The sequence below is a fragment of the Macrobrachium nipponense genome, chromosome 1 (assembly GCF_015104395.2).
Source record: "Macrobrachium nipponense isolate FS-2020 chromosome 1, ASM1510439v2, whole genome shotgun sequence".
NCBI lineage: Eukaryota > Metazoa > Arthropoda > Malacostraca > Decapoda > Palaemonidae > Macrobrachium > Macrobrachium nipponense.
In genome coordinates this window covers 3,086,623-3,108,283 of record NC_087200.1, presented here as the reverse complement: position 1 = coordinate 3,108,283, position 21,661 = coordinate 3,086,623, and the positions used below count along the sequence as shown (strand labels likewise).

The following is a 21,661-nucleotide window of genomic DNA, read 5'->3' as shown; positions in this document are numbered from 1 at the left end:
GAAGAAACAAAAGAATATCTTGGTTTGGAAGTAATTTGTTTTCTGATTCCTTTTTCTTCATATCTGCACAATCCAGGGAAACTTTTGAGTGCTTTGGGAGGAGGTATGCAATGTACTGTTAAAACAGGTGTTAAGAGATAGTAAATTGTAAGGAACCAGGCTTTTACAATAATCTTTTTCTAGCTACCAAAGATTTAGGGAGCTGGAGATCAGTCTTAGACATACCCAAGCTCAACCAGTTAGTCAAACTTACTCCCTTTTTTATGAAATCACCCAGCATGGTTTTGGTAGCTGTGCAAGGGGAGGACTGGAGTATATCTGTAGACATGAAAAATCCTTACTTTCATGTCCCAATCCATCCCTCAGGTTTGTGTTTAAGGGCAAAGTTTATCAGTTCTGGGCTTTATGCTTTGGTCTGAGTACAGTACCATTAATGTTTGTTCTAGATATGGCTCTTTAAGAGACATGAGCTCACATTCTCAGGATGAGGATGATTCTCTATCTCAGCTACATCAAGCATCAGAGAGGAACCTCGTCAAAGGGTCTTTTTATGTTAACAAGATGGCTGTTATGTTAGCAGATGCCAAAGACATTCCTTTAATTCCTCAATACAGGCAGTCCTTGGTTATCGGCGGCCTCAGTTATTGTCGATCCGGTTTAATGGTGTTGTCTAGCACCGAAAAATGTTGCGTTCCAGTTATCGGCACTAATACATAACTTACAGTGGCCAATAAGCAATGAAAATAACCGATTTTTGGTTATGACAATTTTCGCTTATCATCAAGCCATCAGAATGGAACCCCGCCAAAAACCAGTGACTGCCTGTACATATTAGACAAGCTCAACTTGTTGAGTCAGAAGGACCAGGTTTTACTGACTGGTCTTTTCACCCAGACATTTGCAAAAGGCTTTGGTAACTAACTGTGGAGGACTTCACCTATAGATCTCTTTGCCACAAGCTTACCCTTTGCTGTTCCCTGTACCACCATATACAGGTATAGGTGGTAGATGCCCAGTTGTTAGACAGGTTCTTTCTGGACTCTGCGTTTCCTCAATTTGCTTTAATTTAGAAAGTTCTCAACAAACTTAAGAGGGGCTGTAAATTCATGCATGATTCTCATAGCATCTTGATGTCCAAGAAGAGGATGGTGTTCCTAGTTTACTCCTCCACAGAGATCTGCTCAAACTACCCAACGTTTGGCAGTTCATTTAAAACCCTTGTATGCTTCATTTAGTCACTTGGAGTCTGTCCCCTCAAAGCTAGAGGCTTTTCATAACATCCAGGAAAATTATATTAGGCAGCAAGGAGGATCTCTAACATTGGGCTGTCTATAGATTCTGGTACCATTCCATGGGATATCTACGTAGCACCCCCATATAGACAATGTGAGATTTTTCCAGTTTCTCGGATACTATTCTAAACCCTGTTGGTCCCAGCAATCAAAGGGTACCTGTCTGTGGTAGCCTCAGTGTTATGGCAGGTGGGTATGGACTTATATATATATGCAACTTACTAAGTAGTTACATAGCTATAAGTTTCACCCGTCAGCAACTAGAATTTTGGAAATTCACCGTAGGGTTTGTTTGGTTAGGCGACTGACCTGCCCTCTTAGGGGTTAAGAGAGGAACTAGCTCAGCTTGGAAGCATTATGTTCCTGCCAGCTGATGACAACAGTTGTTAGCAGCAATGGTTTTTTGGATTTTGGTTTACTTATCAGTGGGTCATATTTTACAACAATTGGTAAAGTATTGTCATTTATGGTAGCCTTTTTGGCAACATTAGTCAGTGTCAGGTTTGATGCAGACTGAATTTTACCGATTTTTGATGATTTACTAAATTTGACTACACTAATAGGCTTGTTGACGCTTGACTTGTTGGTTTGTCCAATACTACTTGCTCACAGAGTATTAGGTCTTTGCTGCAATACTAGATTAACTAAAGCCTCATATAACCCACATACTTTGTGTACTAACTGTAGAGGTTAGATTTATAACCAGGAATTGACCTGCGAGGAATGTATTAATTGAGAATCTAAGATGTGGAAGACTTTGAAGAGGCATTTGGCAAAATTAGAAAGGGATCAAAAGAGGAAAGCGGCTAGTAGCAAAAAGATATTAGCTAGCCAGGAATCTGCTAAGTCTGCCAGTGTTGAAGATATTTTTGAACCTGTGTCGTTTATACCACCCAATCTCATTTCTCAATCTATCACACCATCACCTAACCCCAGCTCACTTATTCCCAATCCCAACCCTATTTCCAGCCTGGAAAACAGTGTTGACCAAAAATTTGGTTTGTTAGTGCATACAATACGAGTCTTCTTCCTTCAACCTTGTCCAGTTCGGGGGATTCCAGTCCAAGGTGCCAGTGGCATTTTCTGTAGGAGTCACGACTTTGACACGATTTTCCAAGGAAGTATTTCTTCACCTGCAGTCCCTGTTAAAAGTTTCATAGAGCCTCCTCAAGAATAACCTTCGTTGAGTTTTTGGGACAGTCCAGAATGTTTATCACTAGACTTTCCAGAGTGAGAGGGACAGTAGTATGCTAAGAAGAAACATCTTGCTTCTGCTTTAAGCGTTCTTCCTCTTCTAAGAATATGTCTTCAATTGAACACCCATCTGGCACTTAGGAGCTTGCTCCTTCTAAGTGAGTGAATGGGAGCCCCTGGCACCCGAGCACCCAGTACTGAATCGTCCCACTTCCCCAGAGTCTTCTTGAGCCTATGAGCACCCTTTGGCACCAGTAGGAGTGATGCTCGAGGCTTCTGTGTCAGTTTAGTGTCTATTGGAGCATTCTGTGGTGCCAGATCCTTTTTATGCACATACGTAATAGTTATTCAGTGCCAGTTCGCATGGAAGTCAGAGCACCTCTTTGCATCAGAGCACCAGCTTGTGCATGAGAGCTCAGCTCCTTAGCTCAGATTGTCTCCCAAACATTCATCACCTGTCAATCTTTGTTTATCAAGTGTTTATTTGTTACTGACTCCTCATACTCCTGCATCAGGAATTCTGATTCCAGTTATTGCTCATTTTCATCAGGCTCTTGTGGTTGAGGACCAGTCTTTCTTTTCCATACAACACAAGTTGGACAATATTTTAGGATTGTTTAAGAAAACTTCTGTGTCTAATCCACACCCAGACTTGTCTCCTGTGGCTTCAGACATTGAAGAGGAAGTAGATTCAGACAAGCCTCCTACTGCTTACGCTTCTCCTCTTACTTATTTATTGGCAATGTTTCCCAATTTCTCTCCTGCAGCTTCAGCTTCACTAGCGTCAACGTATCTTATGAATAACAAGATGTCAGATGAACTACAGTCGACCCTTGCTATTCGCAGACTCACTTATTTGCAGATTTTTCTATGGACTGTATATAGCACCCATTATTCACAGAAAATTCACCTATTCACAGTATTTTTCGCTGAGAAATTTTCACTAATTATTTTTGTATTTTCGTGACTAAGTGCACTTTTTGTGATAAAACTGTTAAACATTTTTAGGGGGTTTTAACTATCAAAAGAGGAAGTTCTAAGTGGTTTTTAGAGGGGTTTTAAGTATTTGTGGATTTTAGCTATTCGCAGGGGTGTCTGGTATCCATCCCCCTGAATACGGGGTGTCTACTGTGCTCCCTAAGATGGTGCTCTCTTCATCAGCCAAGAAGGCTTCATGTGAAGTTGACAGTTGGCTTTCAAGTCAGAGAACACAGGGAAAAGCTTCATTTTGCTGTCCTGCCAGTCTTAAAAAGAGGATGTACTTGTCGTACGTTATTGGAGAAGCTCCTTCCTTGGGGAACTTCTCTGGTTTGATAGACTCCTCCCATAGATCAGCCTTCAACTTTGTGAAAATTCTTTTCGTCATTTGTGAGCTGGACCATTTAGTTAAGCATATTTTTAAAGAGGTTCTGCCCATGGAGAGGATCATCCAATTACTCTTGACTACCTCTTTGAGATTGGTCTCCCCCTCATTTTGGGACCACCTTGACGTGGTGAGGGGGCTCTCGAACCTCAGGAATCTCTTCCCAGGTTCGAACCCAAGAGTCCCATATGACATTATATATTTTCGAGTAAACTTATGTGGACCTTTCCATTTTTTGCCAAAATTTTTGAAAGCAAATAAATGAGAAAACATATCATGGCTTAACGTGGAGTTAAATCCGAAGCTAAATAGTGAGAACTGTGGTAGATCCATCATCTACCCGACAATGTTCGGACCTGTTTTTCAGGCGGAACTTTTCTGTGGAGCTGGACCACGGATTCCAGGGGGGGCCTGGTTCTAGGAATAGAACTCTCGGCATTCTATCCAGTTTGCCCATAATGTGATTAGGATGGGGATAATTGTATTAACATAATACTCTTAGTCCTAGCAAGCGGGTTCTGCTTACACTTGGGCCATACTAATCATGTTATGCCATCCCCTTTTGGGTAGGGTAGGGATGCGGATAACATTTGGGAGTCCTTTCTCACTTGTGCCTTTGGCAGAAGATTTAACTTCGCGAAGGGCCAATGATATCTTTTCAAGAATTTTTTTTTTTTTTGTAAAAACTCAAAATTTATGAACTGTGAAATAAATGATTTGAGTACCCCTGGGCCCCATGATGGAAAAACTACGGCACAGTTGATGACCATTGGCACGTCACTCCCGAATTTCCTAGGTACTGCCACAAGTAGTGAAAGTACTATAAAAGATACAAAGGAACACCCTGTTCCAAGTAAAGCAGCAGAGCCAGAAAACCAAATAGAGTGCATAAATACAAAAGAAACAAACAAAAATAAATTGGTAAACTCCAATATCGTAACAATGGAACCATATATGATGAACAATAATTCTGAATTAGAGACAAATAATCCTCTCAGCAATACAGAAAAATATAAAAATCATAATAGACAAGCAACATACATAAAACAAGGACCAAAAAGAAACAAAAATTACCGACTTAATCCCACATTGGTACATTTTGATGACCTCTTTGGACCAGATAATTGGTCAAGATTTCTAGTCCTCAAAGCTGACAACAAAATCTCAGCAGCGATGCTAGAAAACAAATTACTTAACATATATCCAACACAAGACATGGAATGCAGACACATCAAGGACAATGAATGGCTTATCCAAGTAACCAATAAAAAGCAGTCCACTGCCTTTTTAAGTATAACAAATAAATAATATAAAGGTAATAATTACAAGCCATGAAACATTGAATTATGTACAGGGTACAGTCATCCTACCCAATAGCGAGCAGGAGCTTCCTTCAAAACAACTATTGCTAGACTCCCTAAAATTGAGATATAACAATATCCACGATTTAGAAATACTATACTCTATTTCAAGTAGGAAAGATAAAAGTAAAAATATCAACATTGCCAAAATAAAATTTACAGGCCAAGACTTACCATTTAAAATAAAAATTCTTGGACAAAATAGAGAAGTTCGTCCTTTTGTTCCTAAACCATTACAATGTACACAGTGCTCAAGGTATGGACACATACAAAAGATGCCGTAATAAAGCTATATGTGCAGTCTGTGCATCAGATGACCATACCACTAATTGGAACTGTAAACAATCAAAATGTATTAATTGTGGACTAGCCCATCACGCAAAATCTAAGGAGTGTTCATTTTACCAATATAACACAGAACTTCAGTTGTTAATAAATAGGACAGGAATGTCAGTCATGGAAGCCAGACTTGAGCTAAAAGTAAGAGGCGTTAACAATCCATCCAAAACCCCCACCTTTTCAAATGTGACTAAAAATCAAGACATCAAACAGCACAATGACAAACAAGATAGTATAAACATGGAAACTGGATTTCATACCAATAATACTGAAACCCAAAATAAAAGTGATATTACAACAACCAATACCACCACCAACAGAGATGATTCAGTTATCCATGGAAAAGAACTTCCAATAGAAGAAGAATTAAATAATGATGATAATCGAACTGGCAAAAAGAAAAGAATTCTAGAAAGAACCCCACCTAAGGGAAAAAAAGTAGATATTGAAAATTACAATCAATCCAGAGAACTCCAACTACAACCACGACCAGAGAACATTTTAAAAAAAGATATTAAACTAACCTCATCACAAGTGGAAATACACAATTACCCTCAATCTCAATCAAACAGCCAACATCTGGACAGTAAAGATCACTCTTTAACAATTTCCATCAAATAATACTAATGAAAATCATACCATTAAACCAAACCAAAATATAACTATCACCCCCCAACCATCCACAAGACCGAAATATCCCATTAACAACAACAAAACAAATAACCCCTCAAACCAACAGTCCTTATCACTACAGAAAAGGAACAATAGAATTACAAAACCAGAAATTTCTAAAGCTAGACCAAAAACTTCTGAACCAATAATTAACATTACCAAACATGCTTCATCTTGTGGTTGTAATGAATGCTTTGTAAGTACATATAACCAACTAACTACCAAGACAGAGGACACAGTACGAAATTGTATTGACAATTTTACCAAATTAAGGAGGTGCCCTTTAACACACCAACATGAGAACGAATTATGTTCTGAATCCTTAAAATACAAAAAGGAAATTATAAAATCAAAAATAGACTTATTAATATTCAACTATGAAAAACAAACAACTGCAGAAATCTAATAAACCAAACATACAAATACAACGATTAAAAAACCACAAATAAATTCAAATGCATATAAACTACGAGATAAAGTAAAATCAGCAATCAATTTACAGAATTTAACACCAATTCCTCCCAATAATGGAATATAAAATCATTCAATGGAATATAAATGGTCTCTTAACCCGACTACGTCTGGGTGAATTACAAAGAATCATACGAGACCACAACCCAATGTGCATGTCTACAACATATAGGAAGTAACCCTACAAATATCCAACACTATAAAATTGCCTGTTATTCACCAACTGACGGTGGAAAATTAGGCACAGCCATATCGTTCATAATAGCATTACATATGAACCTGTTGACATACCATCTATGCCATATCAAATAACATCAATTAAACTGTATATGCCTGATAAAAGTAAAATTACTATTTGTAATTTATATAACCAACCAAATTTCAATGCAAATTTCAGTGAGTTTTCTGAACTTATTAGCAAAAGTATACAGGAACCACTACTTATAGTAGGAGATTTTAATGCACATAATCCATTATGGGATATTTATAACCCCACTGACACATCCGGAATCAACATAGAGAATACTATAATGAAACACAATCTGTATTGTCTCAATGAAAGTGAAGTTCCAACATATTTTTCAAATACACACCTAACCTTTTCTTCAATTGACATTTCATTATGTTCAAATGATGTAGCGGAGAAATTTGAATGGAACGTCCTAGACGATTCATACACAAGTGACCATTTCCCAATCATTCTGAACTACTTAAGTAATGTCAAAATATTGCCACCTACAAGATATAATATCCAAAAAGCTAACTGGGATAAATATTTCCTATACACACGAAACATACCACCATTCCCACATAATGAAGATCACAATACTACATGTGAATCCTTCTCAAACTTCATAATAAATGCTGCAGATAAAAGTATTCCAAAAACCAAAACACATTCCACAAAATCCCCTGTCCCATGGTGGAATCCAACATTAACAACTTTAAGTAAAATAAAACATATATTGAGTCGCAATCTAAACAGACTCAAAACTCACCTTAAATCACTCAACAAAATGCCCTATAGTATAAACATATTAAACAAAATAGTTATAACAAACATAACAATTAACTAACAATTAACCACATTAAACCACTATATAACAAATATACAGCCAAATTTAGAAAAACGGTAATAGCTGAAAAATCGCATCATGGAAGGAATATGTCTCAAACATATCTTCAAACACATCCACAAGGGATGTCTGCAAAAAGATAAGGAAAATCAATGGAAAACATATAAGACCTCCAAGAAGTGTAATACATTTAAATGGAAAAATATACCATGATACTTATGAAATATCAAACATAATTGGGAAACATTTTGAAAACATCAGTGCTTACTCCAGCCTAGATACACATTTTCAAAGTATCAGAAAACAAAAAGAAAATATAATACTCAATTTTGAAACTCTTGAAGACCTGGAATATAACTATATTTTTTAACATGGATGAACTAGATAATGCCATCAACTCTTGTCATCCCTCTGCACCAGGATATGATAAAATATCATTTGAAATGATAGAAAAATTAGCTCCTATAGCTAAATCATATTTATTAAAATTTTACAATAGTATCTGGCTAAAACGTGTCTTTCCTGATAAATGGAAACATGCCATAATTATTCCAATAAACAAACCAGGAAAGGATGCAAGTAATCCATACCAATTATAGACCGATATCTCTAACAAGTTGCCTATGCAAAATCTTAGAAAAAATGGTTAATGCACGATTAACGTATGTAATAACCAAAGAATCCATTTTAACACCAACACAATCTGGTTCAATAGCTGGCAGATCAACCCTAGATCCCTTAACACATTTAGAAGATCATATCAAAAAAGGCTTTGAACAAAAGAAATTAACAGTAGCTATATTTTTTGATATAGAAAAAGCATACGATACAACATGGAAACATAACATCATGCAAAAACTCCACTCCAAGGGACTAAGAGGCCACTTACCAATATTTATTAAGAACTTCTTAACAAACAGAACTTTTCAAGTAAGAGTAGAAAATTCCTACTCAGTAACCTATAAACTGGAAGAAGGAATCCCTCAAGGTAGTGTCTTGAGCTGTACATTGTTTGCTTTAGCAATCAATGACATTACTATAAATTTACCAAGTGGTGTAAAAAACAGTTTATATGTTGATGACTTTGTCATTTACTATACGAGTAGTAATCTGAGACATGCTCAGAGAGTTCTCAGTACTGCCATTTCAAATATATGTAGTTGGGCAAATTCAGTTGGATTTAAATTTTCAACTGATAAAACAAAAGCAATCGTCTTCTACAAAGACAAAAGGTGGATGAAGAACCAAACAATCAAACTGCATCTTTATGAGCAGTGAAATACAATTTTGTACAAAAATCAAGTATCTAGGAGTAATATTTGATCAACATTTAAATTGGAAAGAGCACATCAAATACATTAAAGCCAAGGGCATCAAAGCCCTTGCCATATTAAAAAAGTTATCACACACTAATTGGGGAGCAAAGCGAGATATTTTATTAATTATATATAAGGCAACAGTCTTATCCATAATAGATTACTGCAGTCCAATATATTCATCCGCCTCAGAATCTGCATTAAAATCTCTCGATGCAGTGCACCATGAAGGCGTGCGATTGTGCACAGGAGCTTTCCGATCGTCCCCAACAAACTCACTTTTGGTGGAGGCAGGTGTTTTGCCCTTAAAACATCACCGTAATTTAATAACAATACAAAGAGGTCTTTCAATGCAAGCAGGATCGTCTCCTGCAACTTACTGCTTCCAAAACTGTAATCAAGTAACAGCAGTTAATAGTACTAGCTCTTTCCCAAAAAGAGCTAGATACATAATGAACATACATAATATGAATCCAATTTTTCACCCACCAATGGAATTGCCACCACCATGGATTTTAAATAGAGTAAAGATATGTACCTCCCTGTCTTACCTACTCAAAAAACAAATGACAAGTACGGAAATGTACCGCCAACATGCTTTGGAGCACATTAGAAGAAAAGGCGACAAATTTATGATATATACAGACGGCTCCAAAAATAATGTTGGAGTAGGAGCATCTGCATATTCGAAAAATATGTTAAGTAAAAAAAGCCTACCTTCAATATCATCAGTATTTACTGCTGAAGTCACAGCCATACAGATGGCTCTAGATATGATATCTGAGGCAAAAGCAAGTGTCTCTGTTATTTTCAGTGACTCACGTAGCGCTATAGATGCAATAAGACAGTATAAACCAGGAAACCAAATAGTACAGGAAATTCAAATAAAAATTCATCAACTCCTCCAATCAGGAATATCAATGGAAATATGTTGGATCCCAGCACACGTGGAATAAAAGGAAATGAATATGCAGACTCTGCTGCAAATTAGTCTGCACTATCCCTCCAACAATTTCATATGCCCCAGTGTCAGACTGGGTAAAATCAGTTAAAACATTAATTTACCAGGATTGGAAAGAAGAATGGGCCTCGGTGCCAACAACAAATAAACTTAAAAATATAAAAACTGAAGTCTATGCATGGAGGACATCCTCACAGGAGGAAAGAGCAAAAGAGGTGATCCTAGCAAGGCTACGTATAGGACACACAAGATTCTCACATGGTCACTTGATGTCAACACCACATGCTGACCCAGTGAAATGTAACAGATGTCAAACACCCATGACAGTACAGCATTTGCTTGTTGAGTGCCCAAATTGGACCCAGCAAAGATCTATTTATCTGCGGAGTTCGGAAATGAAAAATATTCTTGCGGAAAGCAGGGATTTTTCAATTAATAAAATCATAAATTTTTTAAATAAGACGGGTTTCTCAAATAAAGTCTAATTTTTTTTTTTTTTTTTTTTTTTTTTTTTTTTTTTTTTTTTTCTCAGGATTGATCCCTGAGAACCAGCCCGAGAAGAGTCTACTTGAGACTCAGAGGTCTGGAAAAACTAACACCTATTAATAATAATAATGAGATTGGTCTCTAACTGCCAGCAGTGTTAGCAATGCTGAGGACCTACTCTTGTCAACACAAGAGCAAAAGGGCCTTCCTTGTAGAATCTCTCATAGGAGAAAGGTGAGATCATCCTTGGCAATGACCTTTGGGGCACGCAATAGACATTATAAAATCTCTGAAGTATTGCTCATGTAAATGCTTTTATAAAATCCCTAAAGTTACTAGTTAGGTAAGGTCTCTCTCTCTCTCTCTCTCTCTCTCTCTCTCTCTCTCTCTCTCTCTCTCTCTCTCTCTCATCACACACACACACACACACACACACACACACACACACACACACACACACACACACACACACACCCCTTCCACAGGTTGTCCTTATTTTTATATGGGTCAAACCTCTTATTTTTTCCCTATTCTTTGAAGCGTAATTTAGAGGGCCTCATTCAGTTGATTCTCCTGCCAGCATTTATGCAACAAATTGGCCTTACCTTCTTGACTTATGACTGGTATTGTGTGAACATTGTGAATATCTGTCAGATGACCGTTTATGAACAGTCTTAGTATCTGCAGTAACTCTTTTCAGTTTAAGATAGAAAGTGTATGCACATGAACATTCATTGAAAAGCAGTTAGTATTATGAAAATTTAAAAAATATTTTAATTATAATTAAATATTAGAGAAAATAATATAGGTAATGAAGTAGTATTTGCAGAAGCTTGAGAAATATGGTCATTTAATGAATACTTGTGAGAGACCACCTCTGGTATTTACTGTATTTAGTAAGCTCTTGGTAAATTGAATTTAAATGAGAACCTGATGATATTTATCATGTTGTAACTCAGTTTAGTCAATTGAAAGGCAAAGGATGATAAGACAAGCAAACTGATCTTTCTTTTTTGCGTATAGTTATTCTTGATACTTAATTATTTTCAGCCAAATCTCCAGATTTTGTAGTTAGGTAAATTGTAAATGACATATGTAGGAATACATGGTAAAAGACTTAATGGTTGAACACATTAGGCTACGTCAGCACTTAAATCCGCTTTGTAGGTATGAGTTATATTGACAGTTGAAGCTTTTTCTTAAAGCTGAAGGAGATTTTTGAATGATGCCAGGGGCATTTGCTCTAGTATATTGTATATCAAGACTTTCAGTATTTTTTTTATAATTTTAAATATCAACTGGGTAAATTCAAAGATACCATGTTAGACCTTACCTCATATATGGGTATATTTTATAGAATTAGCTATTTAAGTATGTATTGTATTCTAGTTTGTTTTACCTTCATAAAAATGGTTATGCAACATTGATTCCATCTTGGAAAACTTTTTATCCATAAGACCTTTACGTTCATCAGTTGTGTGTATTCGTTTTTATTATTCATACATTTCATGTCAGAAAGTTGTAAGCTCTATAAATATAGGCAAGCCAACGAATATGAATTTACTTTTGTGATGGTCTGTGATAAAAATCTTGGAATTTCTGGAGATGACTGGATCCTAAGAATAAATTTAGATACATTTCGTAAATGGACATCAGTAGGGCAATTATAACAATTTATAGCTTCATTACACATGATTGTATTTTGTGTGACAAACTTTACCTAGATGCCAATTCAAGTGCTGCAGATGAGGATTTATTTAAGTAGCCCAACTCTTTAAAACATATGGCAACACTTACCACCTCAGTGCATCTTTCAAAGTTCAAAATCAGTTTGCTGAATTTGAGGAATTATATGGGTGTACATAACTTTTGAGGTTATATTGGATATTATGCACTGGATGCTTGGTAGTTAATAAAAAAAATAAGGGTTTTATATGAGTAACTTACCAAGTAATTACATAACTATTTGTTTCTACTCATATCGCAGCTTAAATTCAAAATTTGTGGGTAATGCCTTGATTGTTTGTGTACGTGACCAGTGCTGGACCTTAATGGCAATGCCAGGAACAACTCGGCAGATAAACTCATTCTGTTTTTGCTGCTCTCAGTGTAAACACCAAATACTTACAACAGCTTTTTTCATTATTTTCCAGTTTCTTGACTTGAATTTGGCAGAGTACTACTTTAAGCAACCACCAAAATGCTTATTGTGTAGCCTTCAAGCTGAAATCTTTGAGGATGAGTTTTTCTCTTGTTTTTTTATTATTGTGTTTATTTGGAATCACCAACTAGCTGCTGGTAAAAGATTTTACCTGAAAAAATAAATTCTTAACTGTTATGCCAGTCCTTTATGTCAAAACTTTTGCATTTATGATTTGTTTACTGGGCAGGCTTAGGCTCTTGCAAGCCACCAATAGTAGTTTTGCCTTAAAAAAAATTCTTGAATGTTACGCCATTCCATTAGGCCAAAACTTTTGCATTATTTGTTGATCAGACATAGGCTTCTTGCAAGCCACCAATAAATAATTTTCCCTTAAAAGTAAATTCTTGAATGTTACATCTTTCCATTAGGCCTAAACTTTTGTAGTTTATAATGTGTTTACCGGACATAGGCTACTCACAAGCTGCCAATAATAACTGCCCTAAAAGTAATTCTGGAATGTGATGCCATTCCTTTAGGCCGCCGGTAAATAATATTGCCTTAAGGGGGCCGGCCGGCTAATGCCATTTTTTAAGGATAGGACTTTGACATTCATACCACTTAATAAGGTGACTTGGGACATCTCCAAACCGCATATGATTTTTGCCTCTTGACCTTCGGTTTTAATTAAGTGAAGTCATTTTTTTGCTAGATATGAATTTTTCATTATGGTAAAGAAATATATCCTCCGAATCGGGAAAAAATTTCAGAAAAAAAAAAAACTTTTAAAACTAAGGGAGAAGATAGAATTTGAAGGCTACAAGTATAGTTTTGAGATACGGGCATTCAAAGTTTTTCTTTTTATTTCTACTAAGACGATGTTAATAGATAATGATTATGATGAATTTTATTTTTTTAGGGGGTATAATAAACCAAAACTATGTTATCATAATTTAATCATAAATAAAGATCCCTTTGCTCATAGATCGTAGCCTGGGGCACTGCATCAGGCAAGACGGGGCACTCCTTCCTACGCAACTCTCTCCTTCACTAACTTGGCTTATTAGAGTGAATTTTCTTCTTCTGTATGTTAGGGAGATGTTTTGCTTGTCTTTTCCTCTTTGGCATGATGAAATTCTTGCCGAAACAAAGATAAACAGATGTAAAAGCAAGCGAATGTCAGAGGTGAAACTCAAACGTGTACTCTCTTTTTACAAAGGCATTGTTAATAAATCATGATTATTATGAATTTCTTATTCTTTTTTGGGTGTTAATAAACCAAAACTGTGTTATTTATCACAAGTGAAGATCCATTTGCTCAAATACTGTAGCCTGGGGCACTGTGCGGCGTGCGTCAGGCAAGACGGGGGCATTCCTTACTATGCACCCCTCCCTCTCTCTTCACTAACTACGCCAATATCGCGTATATTATGATATTCTGTACTCATATTAGAGTGAATTTTCTTTATTGTATGTTAGCGAGATGTTCTGCTTGTCTTTTCCTCATTGGCTTGATGAAATTCTTGCCAAAACAAAGATAAACAGAAGTAAAATCAAGCGAATGTCAGAGGTGAAACTTGAACGTGTACCTTACATGATATTTCTGCTCGCACTGAAAGGTAGTAAGCCGCCTCCCTTCCCTCCTGCGACTCATGGAATCTACAGATGCCATTGCTCACAATTTCTTTGACAATAATTATCAAAATTTACAGTAACAGAAGAAATATTGCATTTTCTTGTACGGAGCAATGTTTTTGGCTTATTGAGTTACGTTTACTAATTACCCTGTAACTACGAAACTAAGAGGAATTTTGACTAATTATTTCATATACGAATTCTCCATTACCATATGAAGCTCCATGAATTTTTTCATGACTGCGTTTTTCGCCCTATATAAGGGTACCAGTAAGCCCTCTTAACCTTCACACTTTCCTTTGCGGAGAACTGAAAAGTGTAAGGGCAAATAGTAGTAAGGATAGAAAGGTGTTTAATTGGTTGCGATGAGCTTTTGGAACAGAAGATGTTCTCGACAGCCAAGATCTGGCTTCAATACAGGCTTTGGCAATACATATGTATACCAAATTGAAACTTGCAGATAAATTTTATATGGCTCCTGCGTTAAGATGATATGCAATTGGGAAACGTTCCACATTATTAGCTATGTCTTGGCAGCTCACACTACAAGCACCAGACAGCTCCCGAATAAATTAAATAAATGAAGAAGTAAACAAAGATTGGGAAAACATTCGTAAGTGATGTTATACAGATAAATACGAGTATATTATTTAAAATATTAGAGAAAATAGTGGATAAATATATACCGAAGAAGAAAAGTAAACATCAGTCATGCAAACCAAGAGACAGAAGGATCTTGTTCCAGAAAATCAGAAAGTGGAAAAAAGGTCTTGCAAAAGAAAAGAATGCATGGAAAGTGATGGATCTAAAAAGTAGATAGAAAATGCAAAACAAAAGATTATACAATCGAAAGAAAATGGAAATCTGGACTTGGAAGAAAAAACCCTATTAAATATCAAGCAAAATCCCAAACTATTGTAGTCATATGCAAAAAAAAATGAATAAGGAGAACAGAAATAAGCCCTCTAAGAAATGAAGGAAGATTAACGAATGAAAAAAAGGAAATATGCAACATATTAGCAGAAAGATATAACAAAGAATATACCCCTAGCATTCATAATGAAGATAATGATAGAAATAAGAGATGAAAATAGTGAATATTTATCAGACATAGATATTAATGAAGCTGTTATTGTGCAGGCTATTAATGAAATTAAAAATGGATCAGCAGCTGGACCAGATGGTGTCCCTGCCATTTTTCTTAAAGAAAGTAGTTCATTCTATCGCAAAACTGCTTGCAATATTATTAAGGCAAAGTGTAGATACAGGCAAGATTTATGATGAGCATAAATTAGGATATATTACCCCTACTTTCAAAAGTGGATCAAGGCTAGAGGCAAGTAATTACAGGCCTGTGAGTCTAACATCACTTATTATGAAAGTGTATGAAAGGGTAATTAAGAAAAATATGAAACATTTAATAAAAAATAATTTGTTTAATATAGGACAACATGGTTTTGTACCCAGAAAAAGTACACAAACCCAATTGTTAGTCCATCATGAGAACATATATAAAAATGTGATAAACGGAAAAGAAACAGATGTGGTTTATCTAGACTTTGCAAAAGCTTTTGACAAGGTAGACCATAATATATTAGCAAAGAAAATTAGAAATCATAATATAGTGGACAAAGTAGGAGGATGGATAAAAGAATATTTACACAACAGAAAAAGAAAGTAATTGCAAACGATGAGAAATCGGATGAAGCTTAGGTAATATCCGGTGTGCCACAAGGTACAGTGTTAGCTGCATTACTGTTTGTTATTATGATTGCAGACATAGACAGTAACGTTAAGGACTCGGTAGTGAGTAGTTTTGCCGATGACACAAGAATAAGTGGAGAAATTACTTGTGATGAAGATTGGAACTCCGTACATAAAGACCTTAAGATATATTAATGGGCAGAGGTAAATAGGATGGTGTTTAACGCGGATAAAATGAATCAATAAATTATGAAGATAAAGAAGGAAAGCTATATGCATATAGGGTATAGGGGAACTATTAATGAGACAATCACTAATAAGGAAGCAGTTAAAGACCTTGGTGTGATGTTGAATAGGAACATGTTATGCAATGATCAAATAGCAAGACTGTTGGGAACATGCAAAGCAAAAATGGGAATGTTATTCAAAACAAGAATAGCCGAACACATGATTATGCTTTATAAAACGTATGTACTTAGTCCACTTGAGTGTTGCTATATATTATATGGTACCCACACTACCAAAAGGATATTGCACACACAGAGAGAGAGAGAGTGTGTACAAAGGTCCTTTACAGCTAGAATAGAAGAAGTTAAGGATCTTGACTACTGGGAAAGACTAAAATTTTTAAAATTATATAGTCTAGAAGGAGAAGAGAATGCTACATGATAATACAGGCATGGAAATAGATAGAAGGAATTGCCAAAAACATCATGGAGCTAAAAATATCAGAAAGAGCAAGCAGGGGTAGATTAATAGTGCCCAAAACTATACCAGGGAAACTAACAAAAACACACAGGACATTTACCCACTACGCACCAGCATCAACAATGCAGCGTCTATTCAATGCATTGCCAGCTCATCTGAGGAACATATCAGGAGTGAGCGTAGATGTGTTTAAGAATAAGCTCGACAAATATCTAAGCTGCATCCCAAACCATCCAAGATTGGAAGATGCAAAATATACCGGAAGATGCATTAGCAATTCTCTGGTAGACATTAAAGGTGCCTCACACTGAGGGACCTGGGGCGACCCGAACAAGCTGTAAGGTCTGTAAAGTAAGGTAAGGTAAGGAGCTGCACCAAGCCTAATCTCAGCTATGACATCCAGCTCCCATTCTGATATGCCTGGCGCCAATTCTCTCCTACTACCCCTCCTTTTTGTTATCCACTTGCTCCCACCTGGCTCCCTTACTTCCATCCTGTACCATTGCCACTGGGTTAACAGGAATTAACCCGATAACAGTGAAGTTTTGTGTATTGGAGGTAACTATCCTGCCCATCAGCACTCCTGGACCTAAGTAACTGTCATGTTCCCCTACACCTGGGACAAGACATACTGAGTCGTACGGAGGCTGGAGGGAGGTTCCCCTGATAGTTGCCCCCTCAGTCAAGCCTGTTGCACATTCCCAGGTATCAACCAACAGCCACTGAAAAGGCGTCTTTCTGGATTTTGGTTGAGGAGGTGGCTATCCAGCCCGTCGAATATCATAGAACGACAGTCCTTGTCCCACTCCCTTACACCTGGGAGAAGACACACTACTGGCATTCCATGGGAGTTCAAATGGGTCTGTCCCTGGGTAGTTGCCTCCTCAGTTGATCCTGTAGCATATTCCCAGGCTTAGGCAGACAGCCACTGGAAAGGCGTCTTGTTTGGATCTGTAGCGTTAGACTGCCACTGAGAGGCATCTTGATAGATTTGTAGATTACCATAACTCATCATATTTGATGTGTTCCTGAGTGTCTGACACCAGCCTACTACTGTTAGGCCAGTGCAGGGTGTCAACAGACAGTGCCATGGGAATGCGTACTTAGGATGTGCATTATATGTCCTATAGTGATATGGACTCCAGTGTGAACAAGAGGTGCCATTGGCATTTTTCGAATGACTCCCTGCCATTGAAGAGACAAGTTTCAGTAGTGATGTTTGAGCGCCCAGTGGTGACTGAGTGTCCACCTGTGTCCATGCCTCCACCTGTCCATTTGGTGCCAGCTGTCAGATATCTGGCCCCACACAAGCTGGGTGTCAGGCGCCTCCTCTTCAGGTCAGTTTCATCCGCACCTATCGCTTATGGTCTTTCATTCTTTCATTGGAGCCCATTCAGCACCTGCTTAGTAACATTTTCGGCCTGTTCCATCGTCCATTGAGTGTCCAATGTCAGAGTGCTTGCTCCTACTCTTCATAGCAGACTCCCGCCTCTTAGCAATACATATACAGTTCACTCACACGCCTTTTGTCTCTCTTCAGTTTGTGTCAACTTTGCCTAGAGTCCAAGATGAGATGTCGTTCCCCTCTCTCAAAAGCAACTTTTATCTTTTTAGAGAATTGTGTCTGGCCTGCAAAGAATTTGTCTCAGCCTGGTTGTTGACAGGCCACTGTTTTGCACGTCTTAAGTCTGAGTCCATGCAAGGCATTTTCAAGTCCAATAAGTTGAGTCTGAGGGATGTTCACGTGTGTAGGGTTGGCTGCTAGATGCACAGTTGTTGACCAGTATGTATGATGAACTGCAAGTTTGCTTGATTGTTAGTGAGTCTGCCTCAGTCCCTCTTTTTCCCTAGGAACAGTCTAATTTCAAGATGGAGACAAACCAGACTGACCTGTCATCCATTTCTCCAGGATGATTGAATGGAAACCTTAGATATGTAGCAAGCATACTTCCATATCCCCATCCAGACTCCAGAGAACTTAGTTCCATCTTTTGGAATGGTATTCCAGTTCCGAGGTCTGTGCATCGCCCTCTCTGCAACACTTTAGGTCTCCTCATCTAAGTCCTTGCTTGCTCTTACTGCATTAGACTTCCTTTTTTCTGAACATAAACACTAGACTTCCTTTTTTTCTGAACATAAACACCAGTCTTTACATGTTGTCTGAATTCTTCAATTTCCTTCAAAGGAAGGGCTTGAAGGCTTTTTGACAGCAAGCCTTACTGGGACAGGGAAGTACAATCAGAAACCTTCCTCTTTTTCCATTGCCCAGGATTCAAGTTGGACCTACAGTTGTGGCTACCCAAATATAGACTGTTGAATAGCTTGAGAGAACATCTAGGGCGAGAGTACTGTTGACTAGCTTAGCTGGAGAATAACATAATGAAATTTGTATTTTAAATATTTTTATGGTGATAAGAAATGAAACATGGATAGTGATAAGATATTCTCTTGTATACTGTTATAATATATGATAATCATTGAGTCAACTATAAAAGTTGTATTGAAGCATAGTTTTGTAAATCACAGAAAGAATAAAAATATGGCAACACATGTACCTACAAATGTCGGGGACCATCTTGTTCTTTTATTACGATAATAATAGATCAGTATTATAGTTTTTTCTGTAAGTGATAAGAGAGAGAGATTTTGCTATTTACATTCATAGTATTTGAAAATTTGTAAATGAGTTTATCCTAAAAATGCAATTAGTCATGAAAAGAAGAAGAAAATACAGTAATTAGTGAATCTTGCTCTATGATAAAATTTGCAAATTAATAAACATTACCTTAATATAATTTATCTATCCCTAAATCCCCAAAAACCGCACCAAAATTTACCACATTGGCAACCCTGTTACCTCCTATTCTGTCCGCCAGTTGGCAACACTGTCGTTGACAGATGCGAAAACCTTCCTCAAATCAGTTGTTAACGAGCGCCCGTGTTGTTTACATCACGGCCGCTCTTTATAAATTTCCTTAAACATTTTTGTGCCTTTAAAGCTTTCATTATTTGTTAAATGAGACTTTATATGAATTACCACTCACGCATTACATCACAAAATAGTGAATTAACTTTGATTTCTGTTGTGGTTCTTATCTTAAATTACGAACTTTTGCGCGACCCGGAACTACTGACCTGTCCAATTCTACAATGGATTACCAAGAAATTACGATGCTTCCTTCTGCCAGCAACATCAGGAACTGCCCGGTTTGTGGGACAAGGATGAGTAGCAGGGAGTATGAACCCCATGACATTTGTAGCTCTTGTCGTGGACAGGTTTGTGACTTGACTTCTCGTTGTGACGTATGTAAGCCCTGGTCTGACGAGGATATGACTGCTTATATGAAACGCCAAACAATCTTGCAGCGTAAAAGATCGGTTAAGGAGAAAAAGAAATCGATTGCTAGAACTGTATCTAACGAATTCTTTGACTTGGGCGCTCATGGTTCTGGCTCTTCGGTTTCGGTATCGTACGACTCCGATTCCGAATTAATTGATGCTTTGCCCCCTGTACAACCGGTAATTAGTGAAGTTATTTCTGATGTGGATTCAAAGATTTGGCAATGGAAACTACCTGGAAACAGAATTTTAAGAAATTACAGCTTAGTCTAGATAGAGATATTTCAGCTAAGTTTTAACAATCTGTCAAAGAATTTTCAAGAAGCCTTTACTAGAATGTCTAACACACTTTTAGATTCATTTTCAGCTCCTCGTCAGGTACCTGTCGACAGCACCATGGATAACCGTGCGACAGATACCCCGGCTTGTGAACCCCGTCGTGGCGAAGGCCTAGGGGGGATCCGGTCCGGGCAGGTGCCTAACGAATCTTTACCCAACGTGTCCCCTGTTAGTCCCGTAACAGTGCCAAAGGGCGCTTATTTAGAGAAGGGGGAGGGATAATTAGTGTCAGACCTAAGATAGCTAGTCGTCAGGATTTTATACTTCAGGGGAAGTTTCTAAGTTAGGATCTGACGATGATGATGATGATGACGCGGATTCGTGTGATATTGATGTTCCTCGAATGGATGTCATGATGTAGAATTCAGAAACTTTTTGATTTAATTTTGAGTTTTCTTCCTCAGGCGAGGCCTAAAGAGCAGAAGCAGCCTCCGCCTCGTTGTATTACAGAAGGGATTTTTCTTGACGGTCCTTCCCGGTCACGGGAATTTTTACGTTTTCCCTTTGCCCAGAGGTTCGCGAGAGTGAGGGCGGACGTTGCCGCTAAACTTTCGAAGGTGATCGGGGAAGGGAAGAGGAAGCTCTCTTCTCTTCTACGACACCGGAGAGGAGTTTACCAGGTGGCGGATGATTCTTCATTCTCTCGACCCCCCAAGCCAAATCCTGATTTTTGTCCTACTTTCAAGTCAACCCTTGCCTTATAAGGCTCGGTCTCTGTCTCAATTGAAGATTTTATTGCTATGGAGTCTGTTATGAGCTCCTTACAAGAAGCTCAATCCTTCAATATGTGGGTCCTCGGAGGGCTTTTAATGTATATCAAGGACTCCGGGTTTGTTCCTCCTGATGCTCCTCTTTTTGAGAAATTCTGCTCATCCATTTCAATCGCTTCTGTACATCAGAACGAGCTTGTGCTGCTTCAATGCAGGCCTTTCTTGTTTCTCTAAGGCGTAACCTGTATTTGTCGCAGTTACCCTCCTCTGTATCGGAGATTCAGAGAACCCGTCTGTTGTCCTCTTCTCCTTTTGGCGATTTCCTTTTCGATATTTCTGTGCTTTCTGAGGTTTTGAAGGAAGGAACATCAAGGTGATGCCTCTTCCCAAGCTCACTGGGCCTTATCAAGAGCTTTTTCCTCTGGTCTTCCTCCCGTTCCTTCAAGGAGTAAGCGTAAGTTTAGGACCAGATCTGTACCTTCTGCTCCAGCCCAACAACCTCCTTCTGGCTCTTTTTTTCCAGAGTACATCTCAGGTTGCTGGTGCCTCTTCTTC

The 21,661-nt window shown here is 37.7% G+C and overlaps 1 protein-coding gene across 4 annotated transcripts in view; it reads left to right on the top strand.

Annotated features, from left to right (window-relative positions):
• The window catches only part of LOC135219098 (bromodomain-containing protein 7-like), a 339,758-nt gene that overhangs the window by 145,801 nt on the left and 172,296 nt on the right, over nt 1–21,661 (top strand). The window lies entirely within an intron of this gene.